Below are 25,917 nucleotides of genomic sequence, written 5' to 3'. Positions count from 1 at the left end.
ATATTATACCTTTTTCTTCCCGGTTTCCTGGCTATGAGAAGTCTTTCCTGTGATTGGCTGCTCACTTGAAATGAGATCTCAGCTCCAGGAACCCTGCTCTTGGGAGACTGACTCCACAGAGGAGCGCAGTCCACGGGGACAGCTTCCTCTACATCACAGCACATGCCACCGAAGGAAACAGTGTGCCATGGTTTTAAGCCGATGAGCTTTCATCGGAACCTGCTCGATTCTGGAAGTGCATTAGTAGCAGTCGGTTTATTGAGTGTTCCTGCAACACGTACAATGCATCGGTGAGATCTGCCAGCAGTTGATTTCTGCTTCATTTGGAACTTGATCTCTGCACTGGAGCCAACAGAATTGAAGGGGTTTACTCTGTAAGTGCTCTTGCATGAATTTCCTCGTTCCCCCTTCTCTCTCACTGACCTGTTCCCCCCATTCCTCCCGCTGCCCCCTCATTCACGTTCTCTCAACACTTCCCTGTCCCATCCCTATCCTCCCATCTCTCATTCTCCCTCCCTCTCTCTTTCCCCCTTTTCTACCTTCCATCCACTCTTCCCAACCCTTACCTCCCTTCCCGCTCTCCCTCTCCCACCCTCTTGCCTCCCCAACCCTTTCTATCCTCTCTCTCCACCTCCAAAACAATCTCTCCCTGCCTCCCTCATCTCCTCGTCCCATTCCTCCACTCCACTCTTACCCTACCTCTCTCCCTCCCACCCATCCTTCTCTGCCCCTTACCCCCTCCCTCTCCACCTCCCAAACTCTCTCTCTCCCTCCCACCCTCTTGCTTCCTCCCACCTATCCTTCTCACCCACCTACCCTCCCTCTCCCCTCCTCCCACCCACTCTCCCCCTCCTCATGCCCTCCCTCTCTTCTCCTCGCCCCGTCTCTGATCTTCCCTCCAGCCCCCACCCTCTCTCACATACCCCCTCCTCCTCCTCCCATTCTCTCATTCACCATCCAATCTGGGGGTCACAGCTTGTTCTATGGACACCAGCGAAAGTAAGTCAATAAATCTATTCAACAGTATATTCAAGAGTCCAGATGAAGGGTCTTGACCCGAAATGTCAACTGTCCATCTCCCTCCATAGATGCTGCCTGACCCAGAATTCCGACACTATTTTGTGTGTGTTGCTCCAGATTTCCAGCATCTGCAGTATCTTATGTCTCTATCGAATAGTAGAGGTATATTTCTTAATGCTGAAGAGATCTAGGGTCACTAGGAGAAGGCAGGAACTGAGGACTGAAATGGATGATTAGCCATGATCCTGTTGAATGGTGGAACAGGCTTGAGGGGCTGAATGGCCTAATCCAGTTCCTTTGTTTCCATGTTTCACGGTGTCTCTCCCTTCCCCACCCACACTCTCCCACCCCCCCTATCCACTCTGTCACCTCCCCATCCAACCTCTCTCTCCTCCTCCCATCATCCCTCTTGGGTTCCCCCCCAGGTGCTCCGGTTTCCTCCCACATCCCAAAAGCGTGCGGGGCGGTGGGTTAATTGCCCCCAGTGTGTTGGGTGAGTGGTCGTAACTGGGGTGGGTGGGGGCAGTGTTGATGGGAATGTGAGGAGGATAAAATGGGTTAGGGTAGAATTAGTGTAAATGGCTTGTTTGTGGTCAGCACAGACTCGATGGGCTGAAGGGCCTCTTCCCATGCTGTATGTCTCTGTGACCCTCTCCCTCCGATCTCTGTCCCTGCCGCTCATCCTTTCTCTTCTCAGCTTCCTCCCTCCTCTGCATTCACTAAGGAGAAGGACATTGTAGTTGGGGAATTCAGGAGGGAGGTGAAACTCTAGAACACATTTATCATTAAAAAGGGGTCTTAGATGTCTTAGTGGGTTTTAACAGTGGATAAATCCCTCCCACGTTCTCTCTCTCCCCCCTCCCACCTACACTCAGCCCTCTCTCCAACCTCTTTCTCTCCCCTTCCCACCCTCTCTCTCCCCCTCCCCGTCCTCCCCTTCACCTAGTGCTCTCTCTGTCTTTCGCTCTTCCTCCGTACTCTAGCCCACTCCCTTTTGGCCACCCTCTCTCTCCCTCCCATTTCTCTCCCTCCTATCTCTCGTTCCTTCACTTTCCCTCCCTCTCTCCCTCCCCCTCCCCTCTCTGCCTCCACCTCTCTCCCCCTCCTCTCTCCCTCCCCTCTTACCCGCTCCCCTTTCCTTCCCCCTCTCCCTCCCTCCCCCTCTCTTTTTTCCCTCTCCCCACTCCTTCCCTTCCTCCTCCCCTCCCCCTCTCCCTTCCCCTCCTCTCTCCCTCCCCTCTCTCTACCTGCTCCCCCTCTTCCTCCCCTCCCCTTCCCCTCCTCCCCTCTCTTTCTCCCTCTCCCCATTCCTTCCCCCTCTCCTCCCCTCCCTTCCCCTCCTCTCCTCCCCCTCCTCTCCTCTTCCCCTCCCCTTCTCCCCTCTCCCTTCCCCCTCCTCTCCCCCTCTCTCCCCCCTCCTCCCCTTCCTCCCCCTCCCCTCTCCTCCCCCTCCCCTCTCCCCTCCTCCTCCTCTCCCTCTCCCCTCCTCCTCTCCCCCTCCCCTCCTCTCACACTCCCCCTCCCTCTCCTCTCCCCTCCCCTTCTCCCCTCCTCCTCCCCCTCCCCTCTCCCCTCCTCTCACTCTCCCCTCCCCTTCTCCCCTCCTCTTCCTCCCCTCCCCTCCCCTCCCCTCTCCCTCTCTCCAACTTTCACAGCGAGGTCTGGCTGCCGAAAGGTGCGGAGTCAGTCGCCGCTGTGACCGCCCAGCGGGTCCTGTCAATTTCAGAGGGACTGAAACTGTCTCCCTCGGCTTCTCGCCGCAGCCCGGATTTACATACACATTTATTTACATATATTTTTAAGTGGAAAATTCCAGGTTTGTGTACGTTTCATCTATTTATTTAGCCGAGCACTGTTGGATTAACTTGGATACAACAATAACACTGTATACAATTCTGCCGTAAGGACAAACAATTGTGAAACAGTGAGTATTTAAAATTACCAATTGTATATATTATGGAACATAATGTCGCTGGGTTGCCAATCTGTTGGCGTTGTTCCCGCAGAACGGAGGGATATTTATTGTCCACCTGTTATATAGATACAGATTAAAAGTTGCCTATTTTAAAAATAAATTTATTTTCTTTGTATCGGGGGCGCTTTATTTAGGAAGCATCCGTTGCCGTTTTCTGCAGGGACCTTGACGAGTTTTGTTCCCCCAGGGTTAAGTAAACAGATAATCTTCCGTTTGCGGTTGGAAACAAGAGTATAGCCGCAGTATTTTGTTTGCACTCGGAAGCCATCTGGAGTTGTCTCCAGCCGAGAGCCGCGGACACCCGGACCACATCCCGGCCGGAGTTCGCTGTAACTTTTGCTGGGGTTGTGTCTCCCGGGATGTGTCATAGAGTTGGCGTAGATCAGCCCAGAAGGGACTTGGTGCATCGGCCAGCCGTGGTGGCAAAAGAACCGCCGGCAAGAACATTTTATTTTTCATGGAACATTTGGAAAAAGGTATCACTTTACCGTGGGTTGGGCGAGGGCGAAACCGTTTGAGGTTGTAGAGTCATAGACCAATATAGCACGGAGACAGGTCCTTCGGCCCAACTGGTTCATGCCGACCGTTTGACCCATGACCTCCTAAACCTTTCCTATCCATGTACCTGTCCAACTGTCTTTTAAAGTTGTTGATGTACCTGTCTCAACCACTTCCTCTGGCAGCTCCTTCCATATACGGACCATCCTTCGTTTAAAAAAAGTTGCCCCTCAAGTTCATATTAAATCTCTCCCCTCTAACCTTAAACCTATGCCCTCTAGTTCCCCAAGTCTGGGAGAAAGACTGACTGCATTCCCCCCCCCCTCCTGATTTTATACGCCTCTGTGAGATCACCCCTCATTTTGCTACACTCCAATGAATAAAGTCCCAGCCTCTCCCTTATGATTCAGTCCCTTGAGTCCTGGCGACATCCTTAGTACCATAGCAAAGGCAGGCTGGCCTGAGCAGTCTGCTTCTGAGAAGTGTTCTATTAAATCTCTCCCCTCTCACCCTAAACCCATGCCCTCTAGTTCTTGATTCCCCAGCGCTGGGAAAAAAGACTATGTGCGTTCACCCTATCTATGCCCCAGACCTAAAGGTGAGTCCTTTCCAAAACTGATCTTGCAAACCCAGGACAACAGGTACTTGAATGCTGAGAGAGTTTGCGTCGCGGACTCTGCAAAGACCGTGGATTCTCTGAGTTAAAGTGGTTAACTGGGCCGGTGTGGTGTAACAAACAGTCTGCTGGAAGAGCTCAGTGGGTTGAGCAGCATCTGTGGGGTGGGGAAGGAAGTGTCGACAACTCAGTTCGAAACCCTGCATCAGGAGTAGAGAGGTGCGGTTGACAATGTAAAACTTTCACATCTCCAAGCGCTTTGTAACCAGGAAATACTCTTTTAAAAAAAGAGTAGTTCCATTTGCTTGTGTCGCACATGTAAAACAAAACCATTGCATGCCAGCATTATCAGAAATGAGGTTGGCAGCCAGCTTAATATTAGGGTAGAAACTTATTCAGAGACTTGGGCTTTAAGGAATATCTCAGAGGAGGAGGGAGAGGGGTGGAAGGAGAAGGTGGAAATTCCATACATAGGGAGCCGATTTGCACACAGCAAGCTCCCACAAACAGCAGTCGGGCGGGATAGCTTTGCGTTCTGTGGGATCTTGCTGTGCACCGGTTGGCTGCCGTCCTTCATGCGTGCCAGCGGTGATGACACCTCGGAGCCGCCTGGCTGGCAGTACAGCCTTTCGGCAGGCGGGCTGAACGGGACGGGGAGAGGTGCTAGGCAAATACAGAGGCCTGCTGGGATTCTTGGTGAAAGGATCAGCCTCTGGTTGGATGTTGAGAGAGTTATACAGCCCAGAAACAGCTGTCCAAGGTGCCTTCCTGAGGCTAGTCCCATTTGCCTGCGTTTGGCCCATATCGCTCTAAACCTTCCCTATCCATGTACCTGTCCAAACATCTGTTAAACGCTGTAATTGTACCCGCCTCTACCACTTCCTCTGGCAGCTCGTTCCATGTACCCACCACCTTCTGTGTGGAAAAAGTTGCCCCTTAGATCCCCTTTAAATCTTTTGTCTCTCGATTTAAACCAACCCCCTTTAGATTTGGATTTCCCTACCTCGGGGAAAAGACTGTGTCCATCCACCTTACATAGAATCAGAGAGTTATACAGCACAGAAATAGGCCCTTTAGCCCAACCCGTTCATACCGACCAAGATGTCTATCCAACTGGTCCTATTTTCCCATTTGTCCATGTACCTGTCTACAGCATGGTAGTGTAGCAGTTAGTGTAATGCTATTACAGCGCCAGTGATCCGGGTTCAATTCCCACCGCTGTCTGTAAGGAGTTTGTATGGTCTCCCCGCGTCTGCGTGGGTTTCCTCCGGGTGCTCCGGTTTCCTCCCACATTCCAAAGACGTATGGGTTAGGAAGTTGTGGGCATGCTATGTTGGTGCTGGAAGCGTGGCGACACGTGCCGGCTGCCCCCAGAACACTCTATGCAAAAGATGCATTTCACTGTGTGCTTTGATGTACATGTGACTAATAAAGAAATCTTATCTGACATGTCTCTTAAACATTGTAATCGTACCCACCTCTACAGCTTCCTCTGGCAGCTTGTTCCATATACCCATCACCTCTGTATGAAGAAGATTCTCCTTTTAAATCTTTCCCTTTTCACCTTAAATCTATGCCCCTCAAGATTTTATAAACCTCTATAAGGTCACCCCTCAGCCCCCTTCAATCCAGGGAAAACATTCCCAGCCTATCCAGTCTCTCCTTATAACTCAAGCCCTCCAGTTCTGTTAACATCCTGTGAAAGCCTTCTGCACTCTCTCTAGTTAAATCACATCCTTTCTATAGTACGGTGACCAGAACTGCACACAATAGTCCAGGTGTGGGCTAACCAATGTCCTATACAGCTGTAATATGACGTTCCAACTCATTGCCCTGTCCGATGAAGGCAAGCGTGCCAAACGCATTCTTCACCACTTTGTCTACCTGGGAAGGTTGAGAGAAGTTGAGTTGGTGTTGGTATTGGTTTATTGTTGTCACTTGTACTGAGGTACAGTGAAAAACTTGCTTTGCATACCGATCGTACAGGTCAATTCATTACACAGTGCAGTTACATTGAGTTAGTACTGAGTACGTTGAGTTAGTACAAAGTGCAATGATGTAGTGCAGGTAAAAACAATATCAGTACAGAGTAAAGTGTCACAGCTACAGAGAAAGTGCAGTGCAATAAGGTGCAAGGTCACAACAAGGTAGATCGTGAGGTCATGAGGTTAGAAGTAGATCTCCAATATCTCGCAGATCTCCGCACTGCGAGATTGTGCGTTTGGGAGGTGGTGTCGGAGCGTCCTGGGTGAATAACTGCAGTGTATTTTGGACTTGCTGCACACTGCAGCCACTGTGGTGCGAATGAATGTTTAGTGTAGTTAATGGGATGTCAATCAAATGAGCTATCTCATCCTGGGTTGTGTTAATCTCCTTGAGAGTTATTGGCAGAGCACGCATCCAGACAAGTGCAGAGTCTTCCCATGTGCTTTGTTAGGTTACATACCCTGGGCTCTATGGGACCTGAATATCTGTGATGGGCACCAAACAAGATATACGTCCTTATCCCTGGTTGGCCTTAGATTGTCTAAGATTGGGTGGGGTTTAATTTTGGTAATTGGTATTGTTTTATTATTGTAACATGTACCGAGATACAGTGAAATGCTTTTGTTTGCGTGCCATCCAGACAGATCATTCCGTACATAAGAACATCACAGTAGTACAAAAGGAAGACATGGACCTCTGTGTAGATGATGGCAAATACTTGGAGAATCACTGGAAACCCAGCCCCTGTTAGTGTCACTGTGACAGTATATTTATTAAACAATAAAAACTTATGATGGATCTTTTCCCACTGTAGGATAATTATATCATTGCATTGCAACAGTTAATTTTGTTTAGAAATCAGATTATAGTTTGCTTCACACTTGTTAAAAAATGAAATTGCAGCCGGTTTAAAGGCCTGGATGTGAATGGAGGCAGGTTTGAGCCAGTGCAGCTGTGAAATGTAGACCAGATTAACATAGTGCAGTTTCCACAAGTGCTGCGTGGGAGTGCTTGATTTGCAATTCTGGGTTTGCAGTGATTCAGGCAGTAACTCACTGCATGCAGAAACAGAGTGTGCACTCCAACCCTGGGAAAAGATCCGGCATGTAAAGTAGCAGCTGAAGGTTAGCAGCGTGACAGTATATTGCCATATGTAAGAGTTGAAATCTGCCATCCCTTTGGTGGGGTATCAGCACATGTCCTGAATGTTACGGGATGTGTGCTTCCATAACCTCACGTTTGTCGATGATCATTAAATGGCCCACTTATACATCCACTACCTCCCATACACAGACACACACGCGCACACTCACACACGGACAGACACACACACGGACAGACACATACAGATGCGCACAGACATGTACACATAGAAACACACACACACACAGACAGACACCAGACACACACACACACTCACTCTTTTGGGTTTTGCCAGGAACCGTTAGTAAGAACACACAAGAAGACCATTCTGTGCACCGCCCTTCAATGGCCTTCAACTACCTTTGACCTCAGTGCCACTTTCCTGCACTGACCCCATATCCCATGATTCCCTTAATAACCAAGTGTCCGTCTTGAGTCTGCTTGACTCTACCAGCCCGTTGGGCAGGGAATTCCATTGATGAACTCTCCTCTGGGAGAAGACTTTTCAACCATCTCAGTCCACCTTTCAAGATTGTGACCCCCTGGTTGTTGACTCCTCGGCCAGGGGAAGATGCTCCCCACATCTGCCCTGTTGAGCAACATATGAAATTTGTATGAGGTCCCTTCCCATTCATCTAAACACTAGCGATCAGAGGCTTAGTCCCCTCGATCTCTCCTCATGTGACAGACCCGTCACCCCAGAAACCAGTCTGGCTAGTGGCTGGATTTTGAACCATGTTTAATACATTGGGCGTTACTTCAAGAGTTTCTGAAATGGGTCTGTTGAAGCAGTGAACGCAAAATGCTGGAGGAACTCAGCAGGTCAGGCAGCATCTATGGAGGGAGACTTCCAGCAGCTACAGTCTCTCTTGTGTCTCCTATTGAAGCAGTGAATTGGGCCTTTGTGGAGGATGTATTTGACTTGGTCAGGACAATCTCATTCTTCATACTTACCCCAGTCAGACCTGATTCTGATCCAGGGAGGCTATTGCTATTGTCCGAGGCCAGACTCAGTTGATTCCAGTAGGGAATCATGAATTAGGTTTGCTTGTAGCATGTGGCTCAGGCTTAAAAAGAACATAGAACATTACAGCACGGTAGAGGCCCTTCAGCCCACAATGTTGTGCCGACATTTTATCCTGTTCTACTGTCTATCTAACCCTTCCCTCCAACATAGCCCCCCATTCATGTGTCTATCTAAGAGTCTCTTAAATGTCCCTAATGTATCTGCCGACCCACCACCAATCCAAGCTCAAGGACGTATAATTTTTTTTCCAATCATGGCTGTAAATGCTGCTGATCTGTTTGAGACTCAAACAGCAAGTATTGATTGAGGAAAGGTGGTTAAGCTGAGCAAACCATCTGATCTAAGCAGGACTATACAGTCGAGGCAAATACAAACTCAGTTCCTTATATCTTTTGTGACATTCAGCCCATCGATGCAATGCTAGGTCTCGGAGAAATCCCATCCACCACTTTCTCCCTCATAAGATATTCTCTCTCACATACGTATCAACTCTCCCCCAATTCTCCTATCACCTATCTACACCAGGGGTAATTCACAATTAACCCACCAACCCACACGTCTCTGGGATGTGGGAGGAAACCGGAGCACCCGGGAAAACCCAAGTGGTCATAGGGAAAATGTTCAAACTCCGCACAGGCAGCACCGGAGATTGGTATTGGTATTGGTTTATTATTATCACTTGTACCGAGGTACAGTGAAAAACTTGTCTTATGAACCGATCATACAGGTCAATTCATTACACAGTGCAGTTACATTGAGTCAGTACAGAGTGCATTGATGTAGTACAGGTAAAAACAATAACAGTACAGAGTAAAGTGTCACAGCTACAGAGAAGGTGCAGTGCAATAAGGTGCAAGGTCACAACAAGGTAGATCGTGAGGTCAGAGTCCATCTCATCATATAAGGGAACTGTTCAATAGTCTTATCACAGTGGGGTAGAAGCAGTCCTTAAGTCTGGTGGTACGTGCCCTCAGGCTCCTGTATCTTCTACCCGATGGAAGAGGAGAGAAGAGAGAATGTTTTGGGTGGGTGGGGTCTTTGATTATGCTGGCTGCTTCACCAAGACAATGAGAGGTAAAGGCAGTCCAAGGAGGGGAGGCTGGTGTCGGTGATACGCTGGACCCGGTTCTGTGGAGCCCTTGGGCATCAGCACCACCTGCTGCATCACCACACCGCCCAGTTGTTTTATTAGAGTGTATAACCCATCGAAGCTGAAGCCAACATCCACCATCTGGTCCTGTCAGGCACAGGTTGGCTAACAGCTTCGGAGCGAGTAAATCAGATTACAATGCGGGAAGGTGCTGACACTGGTGGTTTACTCTGCCACAGTTCCGGTGAATGGGAAAAGTCCTATTGGCTTCCCGCACAATCAAAATAAATGGAAAGGGACTTGGGTCCTGCAGAACTATTTAGAATATAGAATAGTGCAGCACAGGAACAGGCCATTTGGCCCACCATGTCTCTGCCGGCCATTATGCCAATCTAACTAATCCCATTGGCCTACTCGTGGTCTATACCCCTCCTGTTCATGTGCCTGTCTAAATGCCTCTTAAATGTTGCTATCATATCTGTATCCACCATCTCCCCTGGGAGCACATCCCACCACTCTCTGTGTAAAAGATCTTGCCTTGCACATCTCCTTTAAACTTTCCCCCTCTCACCTCAAACCTATGCCCCCCTAGTGTTTGACATTTCCACCCTGGGAATAAGACTTTCTACCCTGGCTACACCTCATAATTTTATAAACTTCTATCAGCCCCTCAGCCTCCGACACTCCAGAGAAAACAATCCAAGTTTGTCCAACCTCTCCTTATAGCAAATACCTTCTAATCCAGGCAACATCCTGGTGAACCTCCTCTGCACCCTCTCCAAAGCCTCTACATCCTTCCTGTAATGGGCCAACCAGAACTACACACAACACTCCAAATGTGGCCTAACTAAAGTTTTATACAACAGAGGGTTTAAGTTATGAATGAGTCACTGCTGTGTTGTCTAATAACTTCCTGAGCAAAATTCAACCCATCAGATCACCCAGGAGAGGATTGTGCACTCCTTTTTGTGGATTGTGTCAGCTGTAGCTCATTGTCTAACATGCTGCGAGTTCAAGTCCCACTCCAGAGACCGGATCACAAAAATCCAGGCTGCCTCTTCTGTCTTGTCTGTGCCTTTGGCGATGCCAATGTTGAACTGAGACCCTCAGTCTGCCCAGTCAAGTGGATGTGAAAACCTCAGGGGCTCTTTTGGGAAAGGGCTAGGGAGGCTGCCCCAGTGTCCCATCCTCGGTGGCTGAAGGGTCGATATTCTCCGTTCTCTCATCCCTCCCATCTCTGTCTACACTCCTCGCTGCCTCGGGTAAGCAGCCAACACAATCAAGGACCCCACCCACCCTGGACATTCTCTCTTCTCCCCCCTCCCGTTGGGCAGAAGATACAAAAGCCTTAAACCATGTACCACCCGCTGTTATAAATCTGTTGAATGGCCCCCGAGTATGCTAAAATGGACTCTCAACCTCACAGTTTATCTTGTTATGACCTTGCACCTTGTTGTCTGCCTGTACTGCACTTTCTCTGTAGCTGTGACACTTTATTCTGCATTCTGTATTGTTTTACCTTGTACTACCTCGATGTAGGAATGTGATGAAATGATCTGTATGGATGGCATGCAAAACAAAGTTTTTCACTGGACCTCAGTACATGTGACAATAATAAACCAATTTACCAGTGTGTGTTATGTTAAGGTGATTGTCCAAAGGCAACATGAGGGAATGTTTATTTTACAATGAAGGGCTAGGATTTGGGATAAGTGTGTTCTATAGGAGCCTTCATGAGGGAATTGGGTAAGGACTGCGGATCTACAAGAAGAATGATGGTCAGGTGATCGAACTGTTACACAATTAAGTGCAGAAAATCTTTCAATCTTTTAAAAGACACTAGGACAGGTACATGGATAGGAAAGGTTTAGAAGGTTATGGGCCAAATGCTGGCAAATGGGACTAGCTGGGATGGGGCATCTTGGTCAGTATGGACCGGTTGGGCTGAAGGGCATGTTTTCCTGCTGTATGACTCTATGGTGGTGGAATAGAGAATAAAATTAGACCAGTTTGCTGGAATTTCCTTAGCTGGAATAATCTTTCACAGAAGTCCCCAGATCCAGGACGGGAAGAATTGGGAGGGGTGATTACTTGGACAGAGATCTTATGTGTTGGAGCAATAAACTGCAGAGAATGGAAATCCAAAGCAAAAACAGAAAATGCCAGAGCACTTCTTGTTTTTTCTCCACAGATGTGGCTGTACCTTTCTGCTTCAATTTGTTTCCTTTTCTTTGCCACTACAACTTTGGTCTGCATCCCCTCGCAGATATATTCTGTTCCCTAACCCCCTCTGCAATCTGAAAACCGCCTGTGTCAGTTCTTTCCTGTTCTGATGAAGGGTTATTGACTCTGTCTCTCTCCTCGTGGATACTGCCTCATCTACTGAGTGCAGTGTTTTCTGCATTTCATCCTATATTTGTGTTAACTAAAATGATCAAGGAATTGGAATAACTTGGTTTATTTTCAGCACATGTACAGTGAAAAACTTGCCTTGCATATTGTTTGTACAGATCAGTTCATCACATCAGTGCATTGAGATAGTACAAGGTAAAACAATAACATATGTAGCGGTTAGTGCAATGCTATTACAACACCAGCGACCCGGGTTCAATTCCCGCCGCTGTCTGTAAGGAGTTTGTACGCTCTCCCTGTGTCTGCGTGGGTTTCCTCCCACATTCCAAAAGACATACAGGTTAGGAAGTTGTGGGCGTGCTATGTTGGCGCTGGAAGCGTGGCGACACTTGCGGGCTGCCCCCAGAACACTCTATGCAAAAAAATGTATTTCACTGTGTGTTTCGATGTACACGTGACTAATAAAGATATCTTATAAAGTGTTACAGTTAAAGAGAAAGTGCAGTGCAGGCAAACAATAAGTTGCAAGGCCATAACACAATAGATTGTGAGGTCGAGTCCACCTTATCGTACTAGGGGACTGTTGAATAGTCCTATAACAGTGGGGTAGAAGTTGTCCTTGAACCTGGTGGTATGTGCTGTCAGGCTTTTGTATCTTCTGCCCAATGGGAGGGCAAAGAAAAGAGAATGTCCAGGGTGGGTGGGGTCTTTGATTATGTTAGCTGTTTTACCGAGGCAGCTGTAAGTATAGACAGAGTCCATGGAGGGGAGACTGGTTTCTGTGATGTGCTGAGCTGTACCCACAACTCTCTGCAGTTTCTTGTGGTCCTGGGCAGAGCAGTTGCCCTACCAAGCCGTGGTGCATCCAGATAGGATACCTTCTATGGTGTATCGATAAAAATTGATGAGGATCGACGGGGACATGCCAAATTTCTTTAGCCTCCTGAGGAAGTAGAGGCGCTGGTGAGCTTTCTTGGCCATGGCGTCTACATGGTTGGACTTATTGGTGATGTTCACTCCTAGGAACTTGAAGTTCTCAACTCAACCTCGTAGGGTTAAGGTGCAGGTCTGGGATTGGTGAAGTTCAAAAGGGGCAAATGTTCTTGTGTACACCATACTACAGATTAGCTTATTGTCATATACGCCAGGGTGCAATGAAATTCCTTGCTCGCAGAGCGGGCATAGATTTAAGCTGAGAGGAAGGAGTTTTAAGGGGGATCTGCAGGGTAAGTTTTTTTACACAGAGAATGGTTGATATCTGGAATGTGCTGCCAGAGGAGGTGGCGGAATCAGGTACAATTACAACATTTGAGGCGTTTAGACAGACACTTAAACAGGAAGGATATGGTCCTAATGCGAGCAAATGGAATTAGTGCGGATGGGTAAAAGGTCTACATGGGTGTTGTGGGCCGAAGGGCCTGTTTCTGTGCTGTACGAGTCTAAAACTCTAGAGCTGCGAATAGTTCACCCTTGTCTCTAGTATGCACATGCTGGGCCCACCATCGATGAGGACGAGGATGTTCTTGGACCAACACCTGCCGCGAGCTGAGTCACCACCACCCACAACTAGATGTGATGGGTTTGTTGACCTGTTGGTTGTGAGATCACCCTCACGTGCTGTTTTTTGCTGCTTCGACGCGTGTGGGTCTTGTGTTGCAGCTTCATGAGGCTGACACCTTATTTTTGGCTGCGCCTGCATTGAGAGACAGATTCGGGGTCTCAGAAGGGAAGGATTCTGAACACAGTCTGGCAGGAAAAGACTTTACTTACAAAAGACAAGCAGGGAAAATGGTAACAGGAATAACACACACACACATGTGGGCGGTTTATTGCGAGCGTGGGAAAATCGCAACAGGGTAAGGCACACACACACACACACACACACACACACACACACCAAACTAGGTACATACAGTCAAGGAAAAACAATACAATACCTGCCACCCCTTGACTCAGTGCAGGCACGGATCTATGCTACCGGGGACACTAACTAAAATGCTCCCAACCCTTTAACAGTGCACACCTCACCAACGATTTCTCCAGTGCCGTTCCACGGTACTCCGCCTGGAGTGAAGCAGGGTGATCCCTCGAAGACAAAAGAGAGAGAGCAGAGCACATGTAGCGCTCTTTATAGTGCTGGAGGGCTGGGGGGTCCAGCCCAGGTAATTTACAAAGACCAATGGCCCGGTGCCAGCAAGGACTAATCGATTACAAAGGCCAATGGTCAGGTGTGTGCTGATGGGTGGGGCGGAGCCAAACCTTGATTGGCAGTGGTGTGTCTTCTGACCAGGTAGGGGGCAGTGCTGTCACGTGACAGCCACGACCCTCCACAATACAGCCTGGTGCTGTTCCCAGCCTGGGCTTCTGCATTCTTCATTGAAGCGGGGTCGATCCTCTGGCGGAGTGCGGGATACTCCGGGCCAGGAGGTGGTAGCAAGTTGTGGTACACATTTCCAGTACCCAGTGCTTCTGTTCCGAGTCTACCCTACTTTTGTTGTGCCGCCCAACATGACACGTATGTCCTCGGTATGAAGAGGGGACTGTGCACTGATCACTTCTGCCAGTGGGGAGGAGGTACAGGAGCCTGAAGACCCACACCCGACATTTTAGGAACAGCTTCTTCCCCTCTGCCATCAGATTTCTGAACGGTCCATGAACCCATGAACACTACCTCGTTATTCCACATTTGCACTGTTTACTTATTTTTGTAACTTATAGTAATTTTTATGTCTTGCACTGTACTGCTACCGCAAAATAACAAATCTCACGACGTATGTTCGTGATAATAAACCTGATTCTGATTTCATTGACAGATGCAACTGGCTTGTGAGGACAAGTTCATGCAGGGTTTATTTACATATTTATTCAGGGGATGTGGGCTTCGCAGGTTGAGCCAGCATTTAATTGCCCATCCCTAGTTGCCCTTGAGAAGGTGGTGGTGAGCTGCCTTCCTGAACCACTGCAGTCCTTGAGGTGCGGGTGTACCCACAGTGCTGTTAGGGAGGGAGTTCCAGGATTTGACCCAGTGACGGTGAAGGAACGGCGATATATTTCCAAGTCAAGATGGTGTGTGGCTTGGAGGGCAACTTCAAGGGGGTGGTGTTTCCCGTGCTTTTGCAACCCTTGTCCTTCTAGCTGGTAGAGGTGGTGGGTTTGGAAGGTGCTGTCTGAGGAGTCTTGGTGAGTTGCTGCAGTGCATCCTGTAGATGGTACAAACTGCTACTACCCGGTAGTGTAGCGGTTAGCGTAACGCTATTACAGCGCCAGCGACCCGGGTTCAATTCCGGCCGCTGTCTGTAAGGAGTTTGTAGGTTCTCCCTCTGTCTGCGTGGGTTTCCTCTGGGTGCTCCGGTTTCCTCCTGCGTTCCAAAGACGTACTGGTTAGGAAGTTGTGGGCATGCTATGTTGGCGCCGGAAGCGTGGCGACACTTGCGGGCTGCCCCCAGAACACTCTACGCAAAAGCTGCATTTCACTGTGTGTTTCGATGTACATGTGACTAATAAAGATATCTTATCTTATACTGTGTGTCGGTGGTGGAGTGAGTGAATGGATGTGGATGGGGTGCCTATCAAGCGGGCTGCTATGTCCTGTATGGTGTCGAGCTTTCTGAATGTTGTTGATGCTACACTGTGTGGTTCCCTTGGTTCACTCACTACCTGCTGCGGACCTAGTCTGGCTTCCAGGACACAGCCACCTCAGTCAAGCCACACTTGTCGATGGACACTGAAAACCCCCACCCAGATACATTCTCAGCTACTTTCAGTGATTCATCCAAGTGTTATTCAACATCAAGGAGCACTGATTCATCAGCTGAAGGAAGGATGGCAGGACGTAACCAGGATTCTGTGACCAATTAAACATGCCTCCCCGCCCTCCCTGGTTTCCCTGCCACAACCCCTCAGATCCCCTTTAAATCTTTCCCCTCTCACTTTAAACCTATTCCCTTTAGTTAAATTACTGTCTGCAGCTCACTCCCATGTATCCATTATTCTATATATAGATTACTCTGGGCTCTCAATTAGAATCTAGACTCTACTCCTGAGTATTCCTTAATCCATGAGTAAGCTACATGAAACCCTTGATTAGATTCCACCATGTGCGTTGTAGGAGGCAGAAGAAATTGTAACAGGTAGAATAAAGAACAGCAATCTGCTGGAGGAACTCAGTGGGTCGAGCAGCATACTCTTTGAGAGTTGGCTTCAGCAGATCCATTCATTATATTTATTAAAATCGTTCTCATTATTCTGCATTCTGTTTTCTCTTTACCACCTCGATGTAATTGTGAATGGCATGATCTGTCTGGATGGCCCGGAAAACAAAAGCTTTTCATTGTTTCTCAGTACATGTGACAATAATAAACCAAAACCAGTACTAATCTGCAAGGCAGAAAGGAATTGTTGATGTTTTCGACCCACAGATTCTTTCCCCCACAAATGCTGCTCGACCTGCTGAGTTCCTCCAGCAGATTGTTGCTCCAGATTCCAGCATCTGCAGTCTCTTGTATCTCCAAGAACGTTAGGATTAGAGGCACTAATTACATAGAACATAAATCCCATGGACTGGTTAAACCAATAGTCCTTTTATTCTGCTGTAATTTAGAGGCAGTCCCATGTAATTATACAATACAAGAGCAAACAAACAAGTGAAAGACCTTTGGACTATTGAAAGATAAAGGATTTAGATTTCTGAAGAACCTCGAGGTGTATAAGATCACGAGGGGTATAGAAAAGGTGGATGGTCACTGTCTATTTCCCAGGGTAGGGGAGTATAAAACTAGAGGGCACAGGTTTAAGGTGAGAGGGGAAAGGTTTAAAGGGGACCGGAGGGACAACTTCTTCACACAGAGGGTGGTGGGTATATGGAACGAGCTGCCAGAGGAAGTGGTAGAGGCGGGTACAATTACAACATTTAAAAGACATTTGGACAAGATCATGGATGGGAAAGGTTGAGAGGGATGTGGGCCAAATGCAGGTCAGTGGGACCAGCTCAGATAGGGACCTTGGTCAGCATGGATGAATTGGGCTGAAGGGCCTGTTTCTGTGCTGTATAACTCCGTGACTCTAGATAAAACTGTTCTTTCCCTTAGTAGGTGGGGTCAAACTTTTAAAGTAGAGGTTTAAAGGGGAGATGAGGAAAAATCTTTTCACCCATAGGATGGTGGGGGGGCTGGAATTCACCGGAGGCAAAAACTCTCACCGCATTTAAACTGTAATTGGACATGAACTTGAAGAGCCACAAACTGCAGGGTGCCTGACCCAGGGCTGGAAGATGAGATTAGCTCTTTGTTGATCAACGTAGGCATAATGGGCTGAATGTCTGCCTTCTGTGGTAATTGGTTCATTATTGTCACGTGTACTGAGATACAGTGAAAAGCTTTTGTTTGCGTGCCATCCAGACAGATCATTCTGTATACAAGATAAGATAAGATATCTTTATTAGTCACATGTACATCAAAACACACAGTGACATGCATCTTTTGCGTAGAGTGTGCTGGAGGCAGCCTGCAAGTGTCGCCACGCTTCCGGCGCCAACATAGCATGCCCATAACTTCCTAACCTGTATGTCTTTGGAATGTGGGAGGAAACCGGAGCACCCGGAGGAAACCCACGCAGACACAAGTAATACAATAGAGAATGCAGAATATAGTGTTACAGTTACAGAGAAAGTGCAGTGCAGGCAGACAATAAGGTGCAAGGGTCACGACGAGGTAGATTGAGAATCAAGAGTTCATCTTCATAGTATAAGAATTCCATTCAAGAGTCTTATAACAGTGGGATAGAAGCTGTCCTTGAGCCTGGTGGTACGTGTTCTCAAGCTTTTGTATCTTCTGCCCGATGGGAGGTGGGGAGAAGAGAGAATGACCGGGGTGGGAGGGGTCTTTGATTATGTCGGCTGCTTTCCCAAGGCAGCGGGAAGTGTAGACGGAGTCCACGGAGGGGAGGCTGGTTTCTGTGATGCGCTGAGCTGTGTCCACAACTCTCTGCAATTTCTTGCAGTTGCCACACTGTGATCAGTCTTTCAATCATTTCTACTAAAGTGAATAGGGAGGTGGACCTTTAAATTCTAATCTAAATCTCTGCTGCCGGTGACAAAAACTGGCACCATCACCCTGTGCTTGATTGCGACCCCGACTTCCAAATCCCTTTGTGGTTTTGTCCCCTCCCTTCCTCTGTAACCCTTTCCGACCCAGTCAAACCTTTGAGATCTCTGCACTCCTCTGATTCCAGCCTCAAGAACACCTCCCAAACATTTCATCGCTGTACTGCTGCCGGCCGTGCTCTCAGTTTGCCTGGGCTCTGGATTTCTAAACCTCTGCTCTCCACCTCTCGTTCTATCATAGAACATAGAACAGTAAAGCACAGAACAGGCCCTTCGGCCCACCATGTTGTGCTGACATATATGTTCCTGCCTACCTACAGGATGCCCATATCCCTTTATTTTCCTCTCACTCATGTGCCCATCCAAGCCCCTCTTAAAAGCCCCCAATGAGTTTGCCTCCACCACCCTATCAGGCAACACATTCCAGGCATCCACCACTCTCTCAGTAAAACACGTATCCCTCGCATCTGTTCTGAACCTACCCCCTCTCACCTTGTGCATGCCCTCTGGTATTGGATCACTCAATGATGGGAAAAAGATATTTCTTGTCCACCCTATCTATGCCCCTCATAATTTTATACACTTCCAACAGATCTCTCCTCAGCCTCCACCGCTCCAGAGAAAAGAACCCAAGTTTGTCCAGCCTCTCCTGATAGCATATGCATGGTCTTTTAGACCCCACCTGTTTCTCTGTGGCCGTCTGTCATAGAGTCATAGAGAGATGCAGCATGGAAACTGGCCCTTTGTCCCACTGAGTTTGCACTGACCATTAACCACCCAGTTACAATAATCCTGCATTTCATCCCATTTTTTATTCTCACTGCCTTCCCTTCAACTGTTCTCCTCTGATTCACCTACACACTAGAGGCGACTTACAGCGGTCAATTAATCTACCGAGTTTGGATGCGGGAGGAGACCAGAGCACCCGGGGGAAACCCAGACAGTCGCAGGAAGAACGTGCAGACTCCACACAGACAGCGCCTGAGGTCAGGATTGAACCCGGGTCTCTGGCGCTGTGAGGCAGCGTCTCTACCAGCTGAGCCATTGTGACACCCTCAATGTGTCCCGTCTCACTCAATCAAGTTAGCATGACACGACTTGCCCCGCACAAAGCCATGCTGACTGTCCCTAGTTAGGCCATAGCTTTCCAAATGCTCACAAATCCTATCCCGAAGAATCCTCTCCAATAGCTTCCCCACCACTGACGTGAGACTCACCAGGCAATAATTTTCAGGATTATCCCTGTTTGCCTTTCTCACCTTGTGGTTTGATGTGGAATTCTGTTTTCTTTAGCTTCTGTGAAGTGCTGATGACGTTAGAGGTCAGGTATAAATGAAAGTTGTTGTTGGTTGCCTTGTAAAGAATCTTAGCAACATTACTGTCCTTGAGAGCTACTACGAAAATGTAAACTTGACGTTTGGAGGAAGTACAATGTACACTTACATGTGCATTGTGTACAGTTCCATTTCCTTCTTTATAAACTGATGTCATCCCTCGAAAATGTTTACTTGCCTGCCTCGTCAACAGTAAAATTCCCCTCGGAGACGTTTGTTGGCTGTAATGCAGGGAGATCAAATCTACCCGTGGCTAGCCGCATCTAATTGCCATCTTCAAACCTCCCCCCACAAATGAGAGAAACTGCGCAATGCTTCCAGACTGAGCTTAAGGATGGACGTGCTTCCAAAACCGGATTTTAAAAGGAGCAGGAGGTGTGCTGCCTGATTATGTGGCAAACATCCAGTTGCTAATTTCTCAGGTGAATTTCCGTCATTTCCTGCTGCTAATTTCAGCTTTGATCGTCGGTTTCCAAATCCAGTCGAGAGTAGGCGTAGATTTATACAGCGCTCTGTCTAAGCTGACGACCAATTAGCCGACCAACCCCCTTGTGTTTGGGATGTGGGAGGAAACCAGAGTTCCTGGGAAAGCCCACGCAGTCACAGGGAGAACGTGCAAACTCCACACAGAGGTCAGGATTAAACCCTGGTTGCTGGCACTGGTGATTGCGATGAATGTACCCACCTGCACTTGGTCTGCAGCCTTCTACTTCTTGACAGCTCAGGTGCCCGTCTTCTGGATGCTTCTTAAATGTTGTGAGAGTATCTGCCTGAAGAAAGTGGCTCCCAGGTAGAGCGTTCCAGATTCCAAACACCCTCAGGAAGGGGAAGTCGGGAGAACACACACCAGTCCTCATTGAGGGGTCAGCAGTGGAAAGGGTGAGCAGCTTCAAGTTCCTGGGCATCAACATCTCGGAGGATCTATCCTGGGAACAACACATTGATGCAATCACGAAGAAGGCACTCCAGTGGCTCTACTTCGTTAGGAGTTTGAGGAGATTTGGTCTGTCACCAAAGACTCTTACAAATTTCTACAGATGTACGGCGGAGAGCATTCTGACTGGTTGCATCACCGCCTGGTATGGAGGCTCCAACACACAAGATCGCAAGAGGCTGCAGAGGGTTGTAGACTCAGCCAACTCCATCACGGGCACCACACTCCCCACCATCGAGGACATCTTCAAGAGGCGGTGCCTCAAGAAGGCAGCATCCATCACTAAGGACCCTCACCACCTGGGACATGCCCTCTTCTCATTACTACTGCCGGGGAGGAGGTACAGGAGCCTGAAGACCCACACTCAATGATTCAGAAACAGCTTCTTCCCCTCCGCCATCAGATTTCTGAATGGTTCATGAACCCATGAACATACCTCATTATTCCTCTTTTTTTTGCACTATTTCTTTATTTTTGTAATTTATAGTAATTTTATGTCTTTGCACTGTACTGCAGCCACAAAACAAATTTCAATCAGTGGTAATAAATGTGATTCTGATTCTCTGGGTGAAAGAATTCTTCCTTATATCTCTGGGGTGGTGGTGGATACAATATGATAGGGGTGTTCAAGAGGCTCTGAGATGGGCACATGAATGTGCAGGAAATGGAAGGATATGGAGATTACGTAGGCAGAAGGGATTAGTTTTTTTGGGCATTTGATTACTAATTTAATTAGTTGGGCACAACATTGTGGGCTGAAGGGCCTGTTCCTGTGCTGTACTGTTCCATGTTGTATCCCTTCAAAGCCTTTTGGTCCTTACCTTCAACCTGTGCCCTCTGGTTACAGGCTATCTCTGCACTGGGGAAAAGATTATGCTGTCTACACCCTATCGATGTCCCTCATAATTTTGTTTACCTCCATCAGCTCCCCCCTCATCCTCTTCTGCTCTGCCCCCCTCATTTTCACCTCTCCCATTGCAACCCCAGTGTTTAGAGCAAGTTATTGACACGCAGTTGTTTACACCATTTAAATGCACAGGTATTTTTGTCTAGCTTTCGTTTTTGCAAGTTTGTTTAATTACCAGCATTGATTTAGTTGCGGTGCTGTGGGATTAGTGGGGCTCTTTGCTTCAAAGTCAAGGGTCTATTTTTGCAGGTCTCAAATTCCATCCTGAAATCTGCAGTGACAGAATGAATCTATTTACAGTTATTTAATACTTCCTCAAAACTTGCCAGGCTTTTGGAGTGAATGAGAGATGCTTGAAATAAAATCTCTGTTGGAAAAGCACGGCAAGATGTCGCGAAGCAAATTCCTTCAAAGCAGCATTGAGATGAATTTGCTCCTAGTCTGCTTATTTTTGCATCTAATTCTGCCAAAGGGATAAATGCTGATAGTCTTCCAGCAATGAAAGAGGTCATTCGTTCCACTGTAGCTGTGCTTGTTCGTTATTGGTTGCTCAGGACACCAGGAAGACTCCCCTGTAGACAAATCCATGAGGTCTTTTGAGTTCATCCAAGGAAGGACTGAACAGGCTGCGGAATTTTTTCTGGAGGAAGGTGGACATCTTTAAGAGGGAGCAAGGATTTGATTGGATAGAAGTGGAGGAGATGTTTCCGGCTGTGACGTAGAACTCTATGAGAGCTCTAAATACAAGACCTTCACTAACTCACCCAATAAGGAATTCAGGAGAAACATCCTTGTGCTCGGAATCCTTGTCCTTGTGCAGACCCCTTCAACCCCTCATTGTAAAGGGGTGTAGAGCAGTGATTCAGGGGGAAGCAAACCCCACAAGAGAGAGCAGGAGCAAAGGGTGGAGCGAGGAGAAGTTCATGTCAACTGTAAGCACCAGTGTGGATAAGCCTGTTCCTGTCTGGTCAGTAAGCTGGAAAGAGTGCAGAGGAGATCTATGAGGATGTTGCCGGCACTGGAGGGACTGAGTTATGGAGAGAGATCGAGCAGGTTGGGACTTTTTACGTTGGAGTGCAGGAGAATGAGGGGCGATCTAATGGAGGTGTATAATATATGAGGGGCGATCTAATGGAGGTGTATAATATTATGAGGGGCATAGATAGGGTGAATCCACTCAGTCTTTTTCCCAGGGTTGGGGAATCAAGAACTAGAGGGAATAGGTTTAAGGTGAGAGGGAATAGGAACCTGAGGGGCAACTTTTTCACCCAGAGGGTGGTCCATATGTGGAATGAGCTGCCAGAGGAAGTGGTGCAATAACAGCATTTAAAAGGCACTTGGACGGGTACATGGGCAAAGCAGCAAAGTTCACGTCATATAAATCAGTGTTGCTAAGCCTGATGCTGGATAGGAAAGGTGGGCCAAGTGCGGGCAGAAGGGACTAGCTTAGATGGGCATCTTGGTCGGCATGGACTGGTTGGGCTGAAGGGCCTGTTTCTGTGTTGTATGACTCTATTCATAACAAGTGATGGAGCTGAGTTATGGACCAGCCATGATATTGAATGCTAGGAGAGGGTTGAGGGGCTGAATGGTCTCCTTCTCCTCTATTCCGACATGAAAATTAAACCTTGACCTCAGATCTGTTTGAAGTGCAAGATTTCTTCTAGTTCCTCGTGTTGCATGTAGTTTAAACTCTGTAGCTTTGGCAGGTCAAAGCATTGTCTAACGTCACTGAGTATTGTGACTCCGGCTGAGGTACATTAATCCCAAATTGATCTTCCTGATTAACGTGAAATGTAGTGTTGTATATTTATGTTATTAACACGTTTGAAGAAATTACTGCTTAAGATTTATTCAGGTCACTCTTTGCCAGACGAGTTAAATTTGCAAATTAATATCTCCATCAGTGAGAAAGATTGCAGTACACTTAAGAACATGTTTAGTAAATGGCTTTCGTAAAAATCAATTGGATATTTGCCCTGTGTCCTTAAATAGTACATGTTGTACTCATCAAATTGTTCTGCAGGTCGTAAATCTGAACAGGGAACACACAAAGTAGGATGGGATTTACTGTGAGGCCATTTGACCCAACAGATCAATACTAGCTCTTGTGCTGCACATCAGTCTCCATTCACTTTAGTTCAAGTTCATTGTCATAAGCACACATACACTGGGCATAAATCCCCATGAAAATTAACATTTTGCAGCATCAGCACAGTACATTACAAACATAAGTTAACATAAACTTAAGTTAACATAAACTACCCATGACAAAATGAACATAATGACACTAGTCCAAGTTGAGAGGGAGAAAAAGAAATACAGTGCTAGGTAGTGTTGGGGTTTATCAGGTGGGTTCAAGAACCTGACGGCAGTGGGGAAGAAGCTGTTGTTGAACCTTGAGGTGTGGCTCTTCAGGCTCCTGTACCTCCTGCCTGATGGCAGCAACGAGAAGAGGGCATGGCCCGGATGGTGGGGACCCTGATGATAGATGTTGCCTTCCTGAGACATCGCCTCTCGTAGATGTCCTCGATGGTGGGGAGAGCTGTACCCATGATGGAACTGGCTGAGTCCCGCCACTCTAGTTACACCATCCAATCCAATTCCTTTCTGCCTCATGGACCTGGCTTGCTCCTGCACTGTCACATTGGAATGTATGAAATAGAAGCAGGAAGAGGCCATTTGGTCCTTCGGTCCTGCTTTCCCATTCAATGAGATCATGGATGATCTTTTACCTCAGCCCCATTTTCCTGCACTAACCCCCTATCCCTCGATTCCCCTAATGTCCAAAAGTCTCTCGATCTCTGTCTTGAACATACTCAGTGAGTGAGTCTCTGCAGCTCTCCTGGGAAGAGAGTTCCAAAGATTCACTCTCTCCTGGGAGAAGGAAGTTCTTCTTATCTTACTCTGTTCGCCTGAACTTTGCTCTGACCTGCCGTATCTCATCACGACCTGGGTAAAGAACTTGTACAGTTAGAACATAGAACATTACAGCACATTACAGGCCCTTCGGCCCACAATGTTGTGCCGACATTTTATCCTGCTCTAAGATCTATCTAACCCTTCCCTCCCACATAGCCCTCCACTTCTCTATCATTCATGTGTCTATCTAAGAGTCTCTTAAATGTCCCTAATGTATCTTCCCCCACAACCTCTGCCATCAGTGCGTTCCACACATCCACCACTCTCTGTCTAAAAAAACCCCGACGTCCCCCTTATACCTTCCTCCAATCACCTTAAAATTATGGCCTCTCGTGTTAGCCATTGTCGCCCTGGGAAAAAGTCTCTGATTGTCCACTTGATCTATGCCCCTTATCATCTTGTACACTTATCATTTTGTTAAGTAGAGTAAAAGAACTTGCTTCCTCACTGTTACTTCGGAACTGCCTCGGGAAAGCAGCCAACATAATCAATGACCATTCCCACGCCAGTCATTCTATCTTCTACCCCCTCCCATCGGGCATAAGACAAAAGCTGGAGAGCACGTACCACCAGGCTCAAGGACAGCTTCCATCTCACTGTTATCAGACTGTTGAACGGACCTCTCGTAGGCTAACGATGAACTCTTTGATCTCCCAATCTACCTCATCATGTCCCTTGCACTTTACTTGTCTGTTGCACTGCACTTTCTCTGTAACTGTAACACTATATTCTACTTTCTGTTTTCTTTTCACTACCTCAATGTACCAATGTAAATTGATAAATTGGTTTATTATTGACACATGTACCGAGGTACAGTGAAAAACTTGTCTTGCATACCGTTCGTTCAGATCAATTCATCACATAAGTGCGTTGAGGTAGTACAGGATAAAACAGTAACAGAATGCAGAATAAAATGTTACAGTTACAGAGAGAGTGCAGTGCAGGTAGACAATAAGATGCAAGGCCATGACGAGGTAGATTGTGAGGTCAAGAGTCCATCTGATCGTACTAGGAAACTTTTCAATAGTCTCATAACGGTGGGATAGAAGCTGTCCTTGAGCCTGGTGGTATGTGCTTTCAGGCTTTTGTATCTTCTATCCTATGGGAGAGGGGAGAAGAGAGAAAGTCCGGGGTGGGTGGGGACTTTGATTATATTGTCTGCTTTACCAAGGCAGTGAGGGGTATAGACAGAGTCCATGGAGGAGAGGCTGGTTTCTGTGATGTGCTGGGCTGTGTCCACAACTCTCTGCAGTTTCTTGTGGTCACAGGCAGAGCAGTTGCCATACCAGGCCGTGATGCATCCAGATAGGATGCTTTCTGTGGTGCATCAATAAAAATTGGTCAGGTTTGAAGGGAACATGCCGAATTTCTTTAGCCTCCTGACGATGTAGAGGTGCTGATGAGCTTTCTTGGCCGTGGCGTCTATGTAGTTGGACCAGGACAGGCTATTGGTGATGTTCACTCCTAGGACCTTGAAGATCTCAACCCTCTCGACCTCAGCACCATTGATGTAGACAGGTGCATGTGCACCGTCCCTCTTCCTGAAGTCAATGACCAGTTCTTTTGTTTTGTTAACATTGAGGGAGAGCATTCTGTTATTGTTTTACCTTGTACTACCTCAGTGCACTGTGGAATGAATTGACAGTGTGTAAGACAAGCTCTTCACTGTACTTCCGTTCATGTGACAATAATAAACCAATTCCAATTCCATTCCCATGTTGTTGTCATGGCACCATGTCACTAAGCTCTCTATCTCCTTCCTGTACTCTGACTCATTGTTATTTGAGATACGGCCCACTACGGTGGTATCATCTGCAAACTTGTAGATGGAGTTAGAGAAGAATCTGGCCACTCAGTCATGAGTGTGTAGGGAGTAGAACAGAGTGCTGAGGATGCAGCCTTGTGGGGCACCAGTGTTGAGAATAATCGTGCTGGAGGCACCTATCCTTACTGATGGAATGTATGGAATGATTTGTCTGGATGCAAACAAAAGTTTTTTAACTATATCTCAGT

At 47.5% G+C, this 25,917-nt stretch overlaps 1 protein-coding gene across 4 annotated transcripts in view; it reads left to right on the top strand.

Annotated features, from left to right (window-relative positions):
• The first annotated feature begins 234 nt into the window (after positions 1 to 234).
• gdpd4a (glycerophosphodiester phosphodiesterase domain containing 4a) overlaps positions 235 to 25,917 on the top strand; it is an 84,095-nt gene continuing 58,412 nt past the window's right edge. For 2 of the 4 annotated variants that reach the window (XR_007957123.1, XM_052025729.1), the window contains exon 1: positions 2,705 to 2,836. The gene's annotated coding sequence lies outside the window, so the exon portion shown is untranslated. Of the gene's footprint in view, positions 375 to 2,704; positions 2,837 to 2,874; positions 2,945 to 25,917 lie in introns of those variants that run through there. The other 2 variants (XM_052025730.1, XM_052025731.1) reach the window with 2 other exon arrangements.

The sequence above is a fragment of the Pristis pectinata genome, chromosome 11 (genome assembly GCF_009764475.1).
Source record: "Pristis pectinata isolate sPriPec2 chromosome 11, sPriPec2.1.pri, whole genome shotgun sequence".
In the NCBI taxonomy this organism is placed as follows: Eukaryota; Metazoa; Chordata; class Chondrichthyes; order Rhinopristiformes; family Pristidae; genus Pristis; species Pristis pectinata.
Note: the sequence above shows the minus strand (reverse complement) of the source record. Positions and strands in the feature narration are given on the sequence as shown.